Raw genomic sequence first — 18,186 nt, 5'->3', positions numbered from 1 at the left:
TGGAGGAGCTCTGCAGTTCAGGTAGCAACTAAGCAGCGGAGTCCACAGTCTAGGCATGCTGAAGAGGCTCGGTCTAAAAGTTGTTTATTTATTCCTTTCCACAATTGCTGCCTGATCTTTTGATTCCCACTAGTATTTTGCAGAAACTAACAATCTTTTTTTTCGGTCAACCAGTTTCCAAATTTTTCTGATCTTCCCTTTGTAGCCATATCCTGTTGGTCTGTTTCTTCCCTCTCCTCCTCCTCCTAAACTCCAGACTCACTCTCTCTGGAGCCGCAAAGCCTGACTCAGGCTGGCAACTCTTTGGTTTCTGACTCTGCTCCATCGAAGATTCACTCGCTAGTCTGCTGTCAGACTTTAGAGGTGCATTGTGTTACGAGACCGCAGGTTCGTTTACTGTGAGTGTCGCTTTGAGTGCCTGAGTGAGGCGGCTCTGTGACGTCACACAGGCGCTGCAGCAGAGACAGAGAGACAGAGGGGGGAGGAGAGGGAGAGATAGAGGGAGAGGAAGAGTGAGAGAGACTTCAGGTTGTCACTGCTATGCCCAAAAAATTGGGTTGATCATCGGCACGCAGTGCACAACGAATGTGTGACTGTCACTTCGTATAATCCATATGTGTGGATTTCCCTTACCCGGAATCGGGGTGTTCTGTGGTAACCACCCGAAGAAGATATTCTTGTGACTGTCACCTGGTGATATTTCTAAGTGTATTTCGGAACTAATCGACGGATAAGATCTTCGGCGACTGTTATTCCGTTCACCCAGCGTGGAATGTGTGTGGAATTCTTCGTAGTTGCCTTCTCTCTACATCTTCGTGCGGATTTACAAATCTCTCCTCTCACTCACTTATTCCGTGGATTACTGAACTTTTCCACTTTACCATCTTAAGACTTTAAGCATTGTTTCCCAAGTTTGATAGTTTGGAATACGTACAACATCGTTAATTGCTGTTTATTTCGTTCAATCTTTTAGATTTGGAGTAGATACTAATAAAGAGAGTGGTTTTAACATCGAAACCTGACTCCGTTAGTGATCTATTGCTGCTGGTACGTAAAAATTGCAACAAGCCAGCTGTCTGAGGCACAGTCCTTTAAAATAGGTAAAAATTACACAAAACATTGAAAAGAGCGGAGAAGAAGGAGTTTAACCAACTTCGTCCAGAGCCCTGAACAACGTCACAACCACAGTGAGCTCATCGTCTTGTTCAGCCCGGAGAAAATCATGCAGGAAATTCATGCAGGTGTATAAGATGATGAGAGGCAATGGTCGTGTGGATAGCCAGAGGCTTTTTCCCAGGGCAGAAACGGCTAACACGAGGGGGAATAGGTTTAAGCTGCTTGGAAGTACGTACAGAGGAGATGTCAGAGCTAAGGTTTTAAAGCAAAGAGTGGTGTTTGTGTGGAATGCATTGCCAGCGATGGTGGCAGAAGCGAATACAATAGAGTATTTTAAGAGTCTCTTAGATAGGTACACGGAGCTTAGGAAAATAGGTGGCTATGCGGTAGGGTAATTCTAAGCAGTTTCTAGAGTAAGTTACATGGTCGGCGCAACATTGTGGGCCAAAGCGTCTGTAATGTGTTGTAGGTTTCTATGATTCTCTGAAATTCAAGAGAAATCTCCTATCCCACGGAGCGGTGACTAGTTGTAACCTGTCATCACAGGGAGAGTGAGAGGGGAACGGCAGGGGTAGATTTTAATATACTGATATGGAACAGAAACATGGGCAGGGACCAGATGGACAGAGTGGCCACTCTAGTGTACATTGTGAGTGTGTTAGAGACGATAAGAACCTAAGACACGGGATTTGATACAGAGCTGATTTATCTTCCACAGCTCCACAATATTAAACACCAGTCTAGTTTAAGGCTAACATCAGCAGAACAGACTCCTCCAATGCTCAGTGACCAGGGTTCAGTCCTGGGTGCGATGAGCAGCCGCAAGAACTGCAGAATCTGACAGTAACAGTCCCTCATGAACCTGCAGCTGCCTTCAGTCACCGTGATGGTTAAACATTTAACACGGAGCTGATTTGAACTTCCTCCCTGATGTGAAGTTGCTGGTGTTGCAGCAGCTGGGATGATTGAATAAAACTCTTTGCTCACTCCGGACAGAAATGTGGCCTCTATTTATTGTGAACTCACCGGAGCATCACAAGGTGTGTTCACTGAATGAGTCTCTTCACACACACGGAGCAGGTGAACGGCCGCTATCCAGTGCGAAGCTGTTGGTGAATCTGCGATGGCCGACTGAATCCCTTCCAAAATGAGATCCAGGGAATGATATCTCACTGCTCTGAACGTCATGGCGATGTATCCAATCAGATCACGGACATGGACACGTGTTCGGGCTCTCCTTGTCGCGAGTGGGGCGCTGTCTTCTCCAGCATCTCCGCCTCCACATTCAAGGACCGGCGGCATTCAAGCGCTGGTGAACTGACAGATACAGCGGCACTAACGAGCTGTCGTGTTTGTGAGTCCCAGCATAAAAGTCGTTCAGAGAGAAAAATCAAACTCCCACCCCAACCCCAGCTTAAAAAAAGAACGGCATCCCGATCATCAATCTACAAACCCCACCCCTCTGGACAAAAGGGAACAATAACATCGACCCCCCCCCCCCTCCAAAGGAAACAACCCTACCCCGCACAGCAGCGGAGGAGCCGGTGTCACCAGGGTAGCTGAAATCTGGAACTCACTGCCCGAGGTGGTGGTGGAGGCAGGTCCCTTCACAACACTTACGAAGAGGATGAGCATTGAAACTGCCGAGATACAGTCGGCTGTGAACCAAGTGCTGATAAATGGGACCAGTGTAGACAGTGAGTGGATGGTCAGAACAGGTATGGCTGCCCAAAGGCCTGTTTCCGTGCTGTGTGATCCACCACTCCGGACATGGTAAATTAACGATGGTGGCACCACAAGGAATTGATTTCAAAACTCCACACCCCTCTCCAACCTGAAATAAACCAGACTGCACCCCTTTCTCACCTCTGGGAATATCTGTTTCTGTCAAAGTAGCATAGAGATTGGTCACTTCTGCTAAACAACTGGCAACTGATGAAGTTCCTGTGTCTTCTTCCATTAATGTTGCTTCCTTACAGCAAAACTAACCCTCTCACTGTGTCAGAATCAGTGATTAAATCAGACCCCAAACACTGTGCTTTAATCCCTGCACGTTATAACTGGAACCATCTCACTGAGGGTCTGATGGAGACATAGGATCACATCTCCTTGCTTCGCACATTTCAAATACCCTCAGAATGGTTTTCTGATTCAGTCTGAAGGTTATGGTACATTCAGCTCGTCATCAGACCTGAAAAATCATGTCTTCCCGCAGCTGGTTCCTCCTGTTGGTGTGTCCTCTTTCGTCCACCTCCAGGGAAGCTGCATCTCCACACAGACTCCTCACTTGAGAATACACACAGTGTATTCTGTTGACTAATACACTGTGTGTGGACTCCGCTGGCAGTTCTGGTGTTGTGACCCGAATCGAGACAAACACCACGCTGCCCACTCCACCAACAACACGGCACAGCCGGACACATAACAGGGGACTTTACATCCCACAACACTGGATTCAGTGATGAAACCCGTGATTAATGTTGTCCCACTGAAAAGTCCATTAAGGTGCTTTTAAATGCCAGCGCTCTCCCACAGGTGACGTCACACAGCTCCTCCCCGCACGCGCCTGACGTCACACATGGGCTCCCCACACCGGGATTTGCCCTCACGTGCGCGGTGTCTTACGTCACCCACGCGCTGCTGTGCTCGAGGTTTATCAGTTTAACGGCTGGGCTAATAATCACGTGACCAGCCCCTCCCCCACCGCTGTCAACAGAGGATTCAGGAGCTACGCTATTCCTATTGGTGCGAAGCGATGTCAATCACTGGTTACAACCAGTCACGGAGGCGGACAAGCCGAGTGGGCGTTACCCCGCTGAGTTCGTCTCCCGCTCAAGCGCCGACCGCCTCCTCAGAGCGGAGAAAACCTCAAAGTAAATGTCCGCTTTCTGATTTATTTCCATTTCCCTCCGAGGGAAGTTGGGGGCGTTTGTGAAGCGTCTCCTGCGGCCGGAGTCTGATGTATCGCTGAGAGGTAGGAGGAGACCGCTCGGCCGGTCGGTTTGATGCCGGTTCCCCGGGGATGGAGGGATTTTATTGACAGGATGAAGATGCTGAGAGAGGGGGCGGACAGGATGTTTGTCCCGGTGGGGACAGGAGGGGCTCATCTGTGGAAATGTCCGAGCCCACGGTGGTGTCGAGCAGAGGGATTCACCACATTGGGGGCAAACACCGGCAGACTGTTGCTCTGCAAGCGGGGCCAATGGTCCGGGCAAAGTGACAATTATTTGTGCTTTGTTGGGATTGTACCTGGAACATGGTGTAAAATCCCGCTCCCCACACTAACACGGGTTATACAGACCAAAGAACAAACTGCCGGAGGAACTCAGCGGGTCGGGCAGCATCTGTGGAGGGAAATGGACCGTCAACATTTCGGGCCGAGACCCTCCCTCTGGACTGAGAGTGGACGGGAAATAGTCAGAGAAAAGAGGTGAGGTGTGGGGATGGGGCAAGAGCTGGGGAGTGAGAGGTGGATCCAGGTGAGGGGGAGGTGGGACGGTGGAAATAGTGACAGGGGTGGGAGGTGAGTGGTCGGGGCAACATGGGTCTGCAGAAGATGGTAATTAATTCCACAGAGGATTAACAAAGTGGTTAGAGAGTATTTGTTATAAAGAGTGCAATGAAGATTCACCAGACTGATCCCTGGAGTGGTGGGTCATCATATGAAGAAAAATGAAATGTGATAACCCTTTCATTTAGAGAATCGAGGACTGAGAGGTGAACATTGAAATGCACAACATCATTACCGGTTGAACCAGGGATCCCAGTCTCTGAAAAGAGGAGTGGTCTGTCTGGGACTGAGATGAGGGGAAATGTCTCCACTCCGAGGGTGGTGAATGTCTGTAAATCCCCACCACAGAGGGCAGTGAAGACTCAGTGATCGTCCCCATGTAAAACAGAGGCCGGCAGTTGTGTGGAGACCGAAGGGGTGGAGGAAATGAGGATTGGGCAGGAACGTGTGGCTGAGATGGGAGAGCAGCCGCCTCCTTGCTGATGGTTAGAGGGGCTGAATGGCCTCTTCCTGCTGTTTCTCACTTGATGTTTCAGAGTTCCTGTCCAGCAAGGCTCTGGAGGAATGTAAATAGAAATTAGAGTTTATGAACACAGAACTGATTTAAATGAAACGTGAACATTTCCTGTTTGGGTCTGAATTATGTTTTGGACCTGGATGGGAATGAGCCGGTGACTCTGTGACCTGGAGGTGGAGGGAAAAGGATCGGGGAAGATATGGTGTGGAAAAATAATCATGTATCTGGGATAAATATGGAATAATGTGGGGAATGTGGTGGATGGGTTTGGCAGCGTGTGAGGGGCGAGGAGCAGAGTCACCGGTTCAGGAGGGAGTCCCTCCACCCGTCAACTGATCCCGTTTCCTGTTCATGTTGTTCCGCAGATCTGCAGCATCTGCGGGTCACTGTTCTATGTGTCCGTGTAGCTCCACCTTTCCCCGTTCAGACAAGGCAGTGAGATCCGGATCTGTCACGTCCTCTCGTTGTTTGTGGACAATGTTTATTTCTCTGCAACACGTTCTGTTGTTTCATTCCACTGTTTTGTGGTGCTGAAGTGCAGCTGATGTTTCTGGGTGTCTGACCCGTTTATGTGAGAATTTAGCCTTTTGTATTTATCTGCGCTTCTCATAAATGTGTAAAGTTTAGTTCAGCTTCACTTCAGAATTTCCAAAGCAACACCCAGTCAGTCAAATTGCTCCACACAATTAAAATAGCTTATTGCATTTTTTCCATTTTTGTACTATATATATGTATATTCATATTTTAAATCACAATTGTTAAAATCTATTGTTCTGAATTAGGTTCTACTGCTGCCGCAGGGACAACGAATTTCATGACACATGCCGGTGCTATTAAACCGGATTCTGATGGGAGACCCACCACCCTGATCCCAGGTACCACAGATCGTAATGTGAGATTGAAGCATTTTCCATATATTTGTATTCCTCAGAAATGACAACAGTTCAGTTTCCTTCTGAGCTTCCAGAGCAGAAGCTCAGTCTGTTTAATATTTCCACACAATTGAAATGGGAAATTTGTTTATTATCATCATGTACTGAGCTACAGTGAAAATCTTGCCTGATGTACCATCCACACAGATGGATACATTCCAACAGTACATTGAGCTGATATACAACAAAATAATCACTGTAACAAAGCATTGTGGCTGCAGAGAAAGTGCAGTGCAGATAGGCAAATGGTGCAGGGTCACGTCCAGTTAAATTGTGAGGTCGAGTCCATCTTATCATTCATTTGGCTTATAGCTGTAGACAGGAAGCCATACTTCAGCTTGGTGTTACGCACTTTAAGGCTTTTGTATCTCTTCCCCGATGGAGGAGCGGGTTTGCAGCAAGAATGTCCATGTAATGAGGTTCTTTGAGTACATGGCCTGCTTTTCCGAGGGAGTGGAAGTGTAGGAAGAGTCCATGGAGTGGAGGCTTGTTTCTCTGATGTTCTCTGCTCTCCAAAGTTCTCTGCCGTTCCTTGCAGTCTTGGGCAGAGCAGTAGCCATAAAAAGGTGTGAAGTATCGACAAGGAGCTCAGAGACCTCGGCCTTCACCCTGCCTTGTGTAGCTGGATCCTGGACTTCCTGTCAGGTCACCAGCAGGTAGTAAGAGTGGGCTCCATCTCCTTTGTCTCTCTGACCCTCAGCACACATACCCCACAGGGTTGGCACTTTGGACCCCTCCTTTACTCTCTGTGCACCCATGACTTGTGTTGCCACCCACAGCTCCAATCTGCTAATTAAATTTTGCTGACAGCACTACATTGATTGGCCTAATCTCAAATACTGATATCAATCAATCAAATGCCTTCTGACAAGGGTCGGTCCAAACAAACTTTTCACGCTTCTTCAGGAGATTGGTCAGAGGAAGAGCGATAGCAGCAGAGTTCTTACGATAATATCCATCCATTCCCAGAAACCTTCTAAGAGCCTTCTTAGCAGTCAGAATAGGAACTTGAGAAATTGTCTGGACTTTTGCCCGAACAGGAGCCAACTTGCTTTGACCAACAACATAGCCAAGACAGGTCACAGTGTCATGGCCAAATTCACTCTTAGCCAAGTTAACTGTAAGGTTGTCCTAGGAAAGCCTGTCAAATAGCTTTTCTACTGCAGAGATATGCTCTTCCCAAGTGCCACTCCCTGTAACTAAGTCATCAATATAGGTATCTGTGTGTTCTAACCCTCGAATTACAAAATCAGTCTTTCTCTGGGATGTTCCTGGAGCATTTTTCCTTCCAAAAGGCAAAACATTGTATTCATACAACCCAGATGGTGTCACAAATGCAGAAATTGCTCTACCTCTGTCCATCAATGGAACACACCAATACCCTTTCAACAGATCAATCGTTGTAAGAAATTAGCTTTTCCAGCCTTATCGATGCAATCATCCACTCTAGGGATAGGATAGGCATCTGTTTTTGTTACTGTATTTACCTTTCTATAATCAGTGCAAAATCTAACACTACCATCAGGTATGGGCACAATAATGCATGGTGACTCCAATCTCATTTTGAAGGCCTAATAATACCATTCTCCAGCATATACTCAATTCCCTGGTCAGCCAATTTACACTTTTCTACGTTCATGCAATTTGGGTGTTGTTTAATCAGTTTAGCTTGACCAACATCTACGTCATTTACTACGACCGTGGTATGCTTGGGAACAAAGGGAAATAAATCTTTAAACTTCAGAAATAATTCCTTCAGCTGTTAACCATATAAACCATATAACCATACAACAATCACAGCACGGAAACAGGCCATCTTGGCCCTCCTAGTCCGTGCCGAACCCTTAATCTCACCTAGTCCCACCTACCCGCACTCAGCCCATAACCCTCCACTCCTTTCCTGTCCATATACCTATCCAATTTTACCTTAAATGACACAACTGAACTGGCCTCAACTACTTCTACAGGAAGCTCATTCCACACAGCTATCACTCTTTGAGTAAAGAAATACCCCCTGGTGTTTCCCTTAAACTTCTGCCCCCCTAACTCTCAAATCATGTCCTCAAGTTTGAATCTCCCCTACTCTCAATGGAAACAGCCTGTTCACGTCAACTCTATCTATCCCTCTCAAAATTTTAAATACCTCGTTCAAATCACCCCTCAACCTTCTACGCTCCAATGAATAGAGACCTAACTTGTTCATCCTTTCTCTGTAACTTAATTGCTGAAACCCAGGTAACATCCTAGTAAATCTAGCCACTGTTGAATCCATTTTATTACTCCAGCATTAATACCTAACGACTGAACCTTCTTAACTAACCTTCCATGTGGAACTTTGTCAAAGGCTTTGCTGAAGTCCATATAGACTACATCCACTGCCTTACCCTCGTAACTTCTTCAAAAAATTCAATAAGGTTTGTCAAACATGACCTTCCACGCACAAATCCATGCTGGCTACTTCTAATCAGATCCCGTCTATACAGATAATTATAAATACTATCTCTAAGAATACTTTCCATTAATTTACCCACCACTGATGTCAAACTGACAGGTCTATAATTGCTAGGCTTCCTTCTAGAACCCTTTTTAAACAATGGAACCACATGAGCAATACGCCAATCCTCCGGCACAATCCCCGTTTCTAATGACATATTAAAGATCTCCGTCAGAGCTCCTGCTATTTCTACACAAACTTCCCTCTAGGTCCTGGGGAATATCCTGTCAGGACCCGGAGATTTATCCACTTTTAAATTTCTTATAAGCGCCAGTACCTCCACCTCTTTAATTGTCATCGGTTCCATAACTTCCTTACTTGTTTCCCACACCTTAGACAATTCAATATCCTTCTCCTTAGTGAATACCGAAGAGAAGAAATCATTCAAAATCTCTCCCATCTCCTTCGGTTCCACATATAGCTGACCACTCTGATTCTCTAAGGGGCCAATTTTATCCCTCACTATCCTCTTGCTTTTAATATAACTGTAGAAACCTTTCGGATTTACTTTCACCTTATTTGCCAAACCAACCTCGTATCTTCTTTTAGCTTTTCTAATCTCTTTCTTAAGATTCCTTTTACATTCTTTATATTCCTCGAGCAATTCCTTTACTCCATGCTGCCTATATCTATTGTAGACATCCCTCTTTTTCTGAACCAAATTTCTAATATCCCTTGAAAACCATGGTGCTCTCAAACCTAGGGTGAAACCTTTCCTTTCACCCTAACAGGAACATAAAGATTCTGTACCCTCATAATTTCACCCTTAAATGACCTCCATTTCTCTATTACATCCTTCCCATAAAACAACTTGACCCAATCCACTCTCTCTAAATCCCTTCGCATCCCCTCAAAGTTAGCCTTTCTCCAATCAAAAATCTCAACTCTAGGTCCAGTCCTGTCCTTCTCCATAATTATATTGAAGCTAATGCTATTGTGATCACTGGACCCGAAGTGCTCCCCAACACATACATCTGTCAGCTGACCTATCGCATTCCCTAACAGGAGATCCAACACTGCCCCATCTCTAGTCGGTACTTCTATGTATTGTTGCAAAAAACTATCCTGCACACATTTCACAAACTCTAAACCATCCAGCCCTTTTACAGAATGAGCTTCCCAGTCTACGTGTGGAAAATTAAAATCTCCTACAATCACCACCTTGTGTTTACTACAAATATCTGCTATCTCCTTACACATTTGTTCTTCCAACTCACGCGCCCCATTAGGTGGCCTATAATACACTCCTATCAGTGTAACTGCACCTTTCCCATTCTTCAATTCCACCCATATGGCCTCCCTAGAGGAGCTCTCTAATCTATCCTTCCAAAGCACCGCCATAAGATTTTCTCGGACAAGCAATGCAACCTCCTCCTCTGGCTCCTCCTACTCTATCACACCTGAAGCAACTAAATCCAGGAATATTTAGTTGCCAATCACACCCTTCCTGCAACCATGTTTCACTAATAGCTACAACATCATAATTCCAGGTATCAATCCACGCTTTAAGCTCATCCACCTTTCTTACAATGCTCCTAGCATTAAAATAGATACATTTATGATACTCTCCATCTCCTCCTCTCTTTCCATCCCTAACAATGCATTCAAATTTATTATCCTTTTCTTTCTTCTCCCCTACATCTTCGGGCTGAGCGCATCCCTTCTCCATCACCTGCCTTTCCTCCCTCACACACTGTCTATTTACTTGCTCCACTGGTGAACTAACCTCCTCTCCCAAAGTCTCCTCAAATAGTCTCCCGCCCCCCCCCATCTTACTAGTTTAAAGTCCGCCCTGTAGCCCTAGCAAATATAACCATATAACAATCACAGCACGGAAACAGGCCATCTTGGCCCTCCTAGTCCGTGCCGAATGTGTATATATGTGTAAATATAACTCCTAGACTATCGAGACTGAGGGAACAAAGCTTAGAGTCTTGAGATGGTAAAGAAGGAAAGTTCAATAATCCACGGAATAAATGATGGGACAGAGATATCTGTAATCCAGGGTGAAACGTACAGAAAAGGCCGTTACATCAAAATAACCGTCGACGAAGTTCTTATCCGTTGAATCCGTCACATACGAGTTATCAGCGAAAGTGACCTGTCACAGGAATACCGTCCTCCAGGGGTTGCTATACATCATCCCCAGGCAAGGGTTAACACAAGATATTCCACAATCCACTCCTATGGATTATACGAAGTGACAGCCACACACATTCGTTGTGGTTCCGTCTACCGATGATCAACCCACTCTTGTGGGCACAGGAGAGTTCCAAGCCTCAGCTGCGACTCACTGAAGCGATCAGCTTTTCCAGTCTCTCTCTCTCTCTTTGGACTGGCCGACTGCCTGTCTGCAGATCTCTCTCTCTCTCTCTCTCTCTCTCTCTCTCTCTCTCTCTCTCTCTCTCTCTCGCTCTCTCTCTCTCTCTCTCTCTCTCTCTCCTCTCTCTCTCTCTCTCTCTCTATCCCTCTCTCTCCCTCTCTCTCCCCCTCTCTCTCTCCCTCTCTCTCTCTCTCTCTCTCTCTCTCTCTCCCTCTCTCTCTCTCTCTCTCTCTCTCTCTCTCATGGTTCAGTCCACAGTCAGCGCTGTCAGCCTGTGACTGACGTCATAGCCCCGCCTCCTCACGCCGGCGCTCTTAAAGAAACAGTCACAGTACGACCGCAGGCTCGTAACAGCCGCAACACAACTTCCCGACTTTTGAACTCAGTGCTTCAAATAATAAAGACAACCTTGACATTTGCCTTCTTAATCACCCTATCAATCTGTGCAGTCTCTTTCAGGGAGCGATGAACTTGGAGTCTAAGATCCCTCTGATCATCAACACTGTACAGGGTTTTGCATTTAACAGTGTACTGTCGCATACATTCGACCTACCGAGCTGCCAAGATGATCATCACTAATCAAATCTCACTGACATTTCTCAGGTCCTGTTGAATTTATTGCCAAGTGTACAAGTACGGGAAGGTACAGGTACAGAGAAACACTGACTTGTGGCAGCATCACAGGCAAGTACATTCAGATAACACACGGAACACAAATTATACGATTCTCTGTCAGTAACAATCTATACAAAAATGTTTTATGTCATTAACAATATTTAAAATACATTATGTCATGATCAAAATTAAAATGTGCATTTTGTGTAATAACAGTCTTGGAAATGTTGAATTTGGTCCCTGTCTCCATTCCTCCTGTAATCCACAACCAGCTCCTTTGTTTTTGTCACAATGAGATGATGACTTCTTCTCTATACGCTGCCTCGTTATTGTTTGGGATTCGGCCAATCAATGTAGTGCCGTCAGCAAATTTAATTAGCAGATTGGAACCCGCCACTGCGGCCCCACAGTGCACTATGTACTGATTGCAAAGCTACGAAATTGCATGTGAATAGCCTCCCCTCCCCCAACTCCACTCTTTCTGCGTCACCAGCAGACTGGGACATCTCACATCTCGCTGCCTCCGCCAGGACAATAAACTGTGAACAACTGTGGTCAGGGACTGATCTCTGGGGAACTCCAAACGCTACCTCCTTCCAGTCTGAAAACGACCCACTCATCCAGCCACACACTCCCGGCAGTTTATCGATTTCCAACGAAAAAGCCTAATCACCTACTCCTGAGGGTCAATACCATTGCTGACTCTGAGTTTACCACCGTCAAATGCCGGGAGGGACATAATAATCAGAAAGTCTCTAGTCACAGCCGTGTGAATAAAATGTGATCTCAGTAGGTGTGTGGCGCATGCTCAGAATGCGAAGGAGACAGACAAACTGAGCCAAGGCACAGACTGATGAAGGGGAGGAATGATCCATTTTGATACAGAGAGGGAAGCGGAGAGTTTGATGTTGTGCCTGATGCCGGAACTGTAGCCAGTTAGAAGATGAAGTTTTGTTACTCCAATTTGTATTGAGCTGTGACAGTGTTTATATCAGTAGGCACCATAGAGACTGAAATAATTGCAGTTGAAGTATTGTCCTTCACCCACTGACGTGCTTTATAAACCTTTAACAGTGTACAAAAGTCAAAGGATTTGTGTATGGGAATCACAAACACAACAGCACGTTAGATCCGCTGTATTTCTCAGTTCACCAGAGCTTGAACACAAAGTACACTGCAGATGCTGTGGGCAAAGCAACAGGTACAAAATGCTGGAGGAACTCAGCAGGCTGGGCAGCATCCGTGGAAACGAACAGTGAACATTTTGGGCCGAGTCCGAAGACCGTGACCTACAGCTTCGCTCTGGGAAACGGCTGTTCACCTGCTCCGTGTGTGCGAAGAGACTCATTCAGTTAACCCACCTTGTGATGCTCCGGTGAGTTCACAATAAATAGAGGCCACATTTCTGTCCGGAGTGAGCAAAGAGTTTTACTCAATCATCCCAGATGCTGCAACACCAGCAACTTCATATCAGGGAGGAAGTTCAAATCAGCTCCGTGTTAAATGTTTAACCATCACGGTGACTGAAGGCAGCTGCAGGTTCATGAGGGACTGTTACTGCCAGATTCTGCAGTTCTTGCGGCTGCTCATCGCACCCAGGACTGAACCACGGTCACTGAGCATCGGAGGAGTCTGTTCTGCTTATGATAGCCATAAATTTGACTGGTGTTTAATATTTTGGATCTGTGAAAGATAAATCAATTATGTATCAAATCCCATGTTGCAGGTACTTACTGTCAATGCCAAACTCACAATGTACACTAGAGAGGCCACTCAGTCTAGCTGGTCCCTGCCCAGTTTTCTGTTCCATATCAGTGTTTTAAAACTTTTCTCTCACTCTCCTTGTTGCAACTTGTCACCGCTCCGTGGGAGAAGATATTTCACTTGAATTTCTTAGAATCAGAGAAATCTGCAGCAAATTACAGGCCCTTCGGCCCACAATGTTGTTCTGACAATGTAACCTACTCTAGAAAACGCCTGGAATTACCCTACCACAGAACCCTCTATTTTCCTAAGCTCCATGTACCTATCTAAGATTCTCTTAAAAGACTCTATTGTACCCGTCTATACCACCGTCGCTGGCAGTGCAGTCCACACACCCACCGTTATCTGTATAAAATATATATCTCTGACATCCGCCTTGAACTACTTCCAAGCACCTTAACTATGCCCCCCACGTGTTAGCTATATCAGCCCTGGGGAAAAAAGCCTTTGACTTTTCACACGATCAATGCCTCTCAGCATCTTATACACCTGCATGAATTTCCTGCATGATTTTCCACAGGCTAATTAACAGGATGAGCTCGCTGAGTATTTCCCCAGGGCTCTGGACTAAGGTGGTTAAACACCTTTTTCCCTGCTCTTTTCAAATTTTGTGTCATTTTCACCAATTTCAAAGGACTGTGCCTCAGACGGCCGGGTTGTTGCAATGCGCCTCTAAAGCCTGACAGCAGACTGGCGAGTGAATCTTCGATGGACCAGAGTCAGAAACCAAAGTGTTGCCAGCCTGAGTCAGGGCTTTGGGGCTCTGGAATGAGATGGGGTCTGGAGGTTACAAGCAGGAGGAGGAAGAGGAACCAGACCAGCAGGATGTGGCTATGAATGAAAGATGAGAAACATTTGGAAACTGGTTAATTGAAAAACAAGATGGTTAATTTCTACAAAAACATTGCAGGTAATCAGCAGATCAGGCAGCAAATGTGGAGGGGAATAAATGGGCAGCATTTAATCCGAACCCCTTTAGCATGTCCAGACTGTGTACTCCTCTGCTTAGTTGCTGCCAGAACTGCAGTGCTTCTTCAGCATTTTGTGTGTGTGCGTCTCTGTATTTCCAGCAACTGCAGAATCTCTTGTTTCACATCAGCATTTGTAAGAGTATTGTACTTTGGCAATTGATACACGAAATGCCTATTGACAGTGAGTGTATCGTTTATGGGAGCCGCTTTCTGCGTTAAGAAAGCTGCTGAGTTTTCTACACACAAAAAAAAAATGAGATATGGACGTGGAACCGGTGCTTGCATAAATTTTGAATGGCACCATGATTACCCATAAAGTCGCGCGTTTAAAATTTCGCTGTCGTTTGAAGCACCGATCAAATGCGCAGGCGCAGAGTTGCTGCCGTCTCCGATAACTACGCATGCGCGAAGTATACAAAATGTCGGGAGGATCGGAAAGGTAAGCGCTTTTTCGACTCTAATTGAGTTACAATTGCTGTGAGAGCCGGAGACTGTGGTCCGCAAACTCAGCACAGGCCAGGTCTTTTTCCTCTCTCTCAGCCCCACGATCCGTACGCGGGCCCCGGGGAGCTTCCGGCTAATCAGGGAACGGGAGCAGATAGATCTCACAGACAGAGCTGAGCTCCAGCTATCTGAATGCAAGGATTAGGAATTCGGAAAAAGAGAACAAAATCTTTCTATCAGCTGCTGAGAAAATCACCTTTGTTCTGCCTCCAACCGCAGCAAGAGAAAACCTGCAGTTGCTGGAAATCCGGAGGAATTTCACACAAAATGCCGGAGGAACTCAGCATTAGTACTCTTTCCCATAGATGCTGCCCGGCCTGCTGAGTTCCTCCAGCATTTTGTGTGTGTTGCTTGTTCTGGAGTTTTCTACACGTGAGGATATGTTTTGACCTATTCTATCTGGGTACATAATGATATCAAACAACTTTAACTTTGCCCTTGTCAACAAGTAGCTTTCACATCACAAATGTGCCAGACTCTAATGAGACAGACGACTGCCCTTCCCTTCATATCCATTGGCATTTTCATCACCAAGTTCAACACCAGAGGGAGGGTTCAGTGGTAATATTTATGTACAATACAGAAACTGGTGTTACTTGTGTGTATTGTGGTGATGCAGAAGTTGCTGGAGAATTTGCAAGTGGGAAGAAGAGGAGTGATATTTGGAAGTCTGACTTTTTAAAGCATCATTTAGCAAGAAACTTGCATACAGTGACATGCAAAAATTTGGGCACCTTTCTGTTCCTGTGAATAGTTAAGCGAGTAAAACAATGACCTGATTTCCAAAAGGCAGAAAGTTAAAGATGACACATTCTTTAATTAAGCAAGATTACTCTTTTGTATCCATCATTTACAGTTTCAAAATAATTAGAAAAGAAAAGGGCCTGAAGCAAAAGTTTGGGCACCCTGCATGGTCAGTACTTAGTAGCAACCCCTTTAGCAAGTATCACAGTTTCTAAATGCTTTCTGTAGCAAGCTAAGAGTCTTTCAATTCTTGTTTGGGGATTTTTGCCCATTCTTCCTTGCAAAAGACTTCTAGTTCTGTGAGATTCTTGGGCCGTCTTGCATGCTCTGCTCTTTTGAGGTCTATCCACAGATTTTTATGTTGTATAGCTCAGGGGACTGTGAGGTCCATGGCAAAACGTTCAGCTTGCGCTTCCTGAGGTAGTCCATTGTGGATTTTGAGGTGCATTTGGGATCATTATCCTGTTGTAGAAGCCATCCTCTTTTAATCTTCAGCTTTTTTACAGATGGTGTGATGTTTGCTTCCAGAATTTGCTGGTATTGAATGGAATTCATTCTTCCCTCTTCCAATAGAATGTTCCCCCATGCCACTGGCTGCAACACAAGCCCAAAGCATGGTCAATCCACCCCCATGCTTAACAGTTGGAGAGGTGTTCTTTTCATGAAATTCTGCACCATTTTTTCTCCAAACATACCGTTGCTCATTGCAGCCAAACAGTTCTTTTTAAACTTCATCAGCTCAGAGGACTTATTTCCAAAATGCATAAGGCTTGTTTAGATGTTCCTTTGCAAATATCTGATGCTGAATTTTGTTGTGATGGCACAAGAAAGGTTTTCTTCTGATGTTTCTTCCATGAAAGTCATATTTGTGTAGGTGTCCCTGCACAGTAGAACAGTGCACCACCACTCCAGAGTCTGCTAAATATTCCTGAAGATCTTTTTCAGTCAAACAGGGGTTTTGATTTCCCTTTCTAGTAATCCTACGAGCATTTCTCTTTGAAGGATTTCTTGGTCTTCTAGACCTCAATTTGACCTCCACCGTTCCTGTTAACTGCCATTTCTTAATTACATTACAAACCAAGGAAAGGGCTACCTGAAAACTCTTTGCTGTCTTCTTATAGCCTTCTACTGCTTCGTGGGCATCATGTATTTTAATTTTCAGAGTGCTAGGCAGGAGCTTAGAGGAGCCCATGGCTCTAATTGTTGGGATGAGGTTTGTGGAGTCAGGGTATTTATAGAGCTTTGAAATTTGCAACATCTGGCTTTTCCTAATGAAGACTGTGAACAAGCCATAGCTCTAACAAGCTAATTAAGGTCTGAGACCTTGGTAAAAGTTATCTGAGAGCTCAAATCTCTTGGGGTTCCCAACCTTTTGCATGGTGCTCCTTTCCTTTTTTTCCACTCTGAAATTGTAAAAACAATAATAATACACTAATCTTGCTTAAAATGTTGAAAAGAATGTTTCATCTTTAACTTTATGACTTTTGGAGATCAGTTTATCTTCTCAGGGCTTTATTCCTTGGAATGTCGAAGATTGAGGGGAGGTTTGATTGTGAAAGAGGGGCATAGATGTTGTAAATTCATTTTTCAATCTTTTTTTTATTGATTTCCAAATAAAGAATATACAAATCAGAAGAGGAGTTTAACAAGTAGATAATGTAAGAGACATATAAACAGCAATAGTAAAAACAAAAAGTATATAATATCAAAATCAAATAAGTAAAGTATTTCGCTGTTATATATACAATGGTCAAAAAAAACTACAACTCCTCATAATAATCATAAAAAAAGATTGGAGATTTTATTGATAAGGGAAAAAACCCACAAACTAAAATGAAACAAAAACAAACAAAAATAAAGAAGAGAAAAAAAAGGAAAGAAAGTGAAAGATTGGGCAGTCCAATTGAGGATAAAATTAAAGAAAACAGAGAGAGAGAACAAAAACACATCCTTCCAGTCATCTCCGAACCTTCAGGGATAAGGAATTCCCCCAAATAGATAGATAGATAGACAGACAGACAAATATAAATTAAATCATGTGAAAATATGGAATAAAAGGTCGCCAGACTTGTTCAAAATTAAAGGATGTATCAAGTGTCTGGCTTCGAATTTTTCCAAGCTTAGACATGACATAAGGGAGGAGAGCCAATAGAAAACAGTAGGTGGGTTAGATTCTTTCCAATGTAGCAAAATAGCTCTCCTAGCCAGTAAAGTTGAAAAAGCTATGACATGTTTGGTGGAAGCAGACACTTTGCTTGCTTCTTTCTGGAATAATCCCAAAAATTGCTGTAAGTGGATTAGGTTGAACATCCATATCTATAACTTTAGATAATATTCCAAACACATCCCTCCAAAAATTATTTAAACTTACACATGACCAAAACATATGAGTTAAAGTAGCCATTTCTGGGTTACAGCTGTTTCAAATAGGGCTTATATTCGGAAATATATGCGCCAATTTATCTTTGGACATATGTACTATCTTAAACTGAATTAAGGTATGGCGTGAGCAGACAGATGAACTATTGACTAAATAATAAATTTTACTCCATTGATTATCTGAAAGTGAATGTTGAAGTTGTACTTCCCAGGTACGTTGAACCCTGTCATTAGGCGACATGCGACCATTCATTAACTGTTTATAAATGATAGCTATTAATCATTTTTGAAAAGGTTTAAACTGAAAAATAACATA

The 18,186-nt window shown here is 44.4% G+C and overlaps 1 long non-coding RNA gene across 1 annotated transcript in view; it reads right to left on the bottom strand.

Annotated features, from left to right (window-relative positions):
- Positions 1-18,186, bottom strand: part of LOC132388766 (uncharacterized) — a 137,697-nt gene that overhangs the window by 42,560 nt on the left and 76,951 nt on the right. The window lies entirely within an intron of this gene.

This window comes from Hypanus sabinus, unplaced genomic scaffold, assembly GCF_030144855.1.
Source record: "Hypanus sabinus isolate sHypSab1 unplaced genomic scaffold, sHypSab1.hap1 scaffold_400, whole genome shotgun sequence".
In the NCBI taxonomy this organism is placed as follows: domain Eukaryota; kingdom Metazoa; phylum Chordata; class Chondrichthyes; order Myliobatiformes; family Dasyatidae; genus Hypanus; species Hypanus sabinus.
This window is presented reverse-complemented; position numbering and strand designations above follow the sequence as displayed.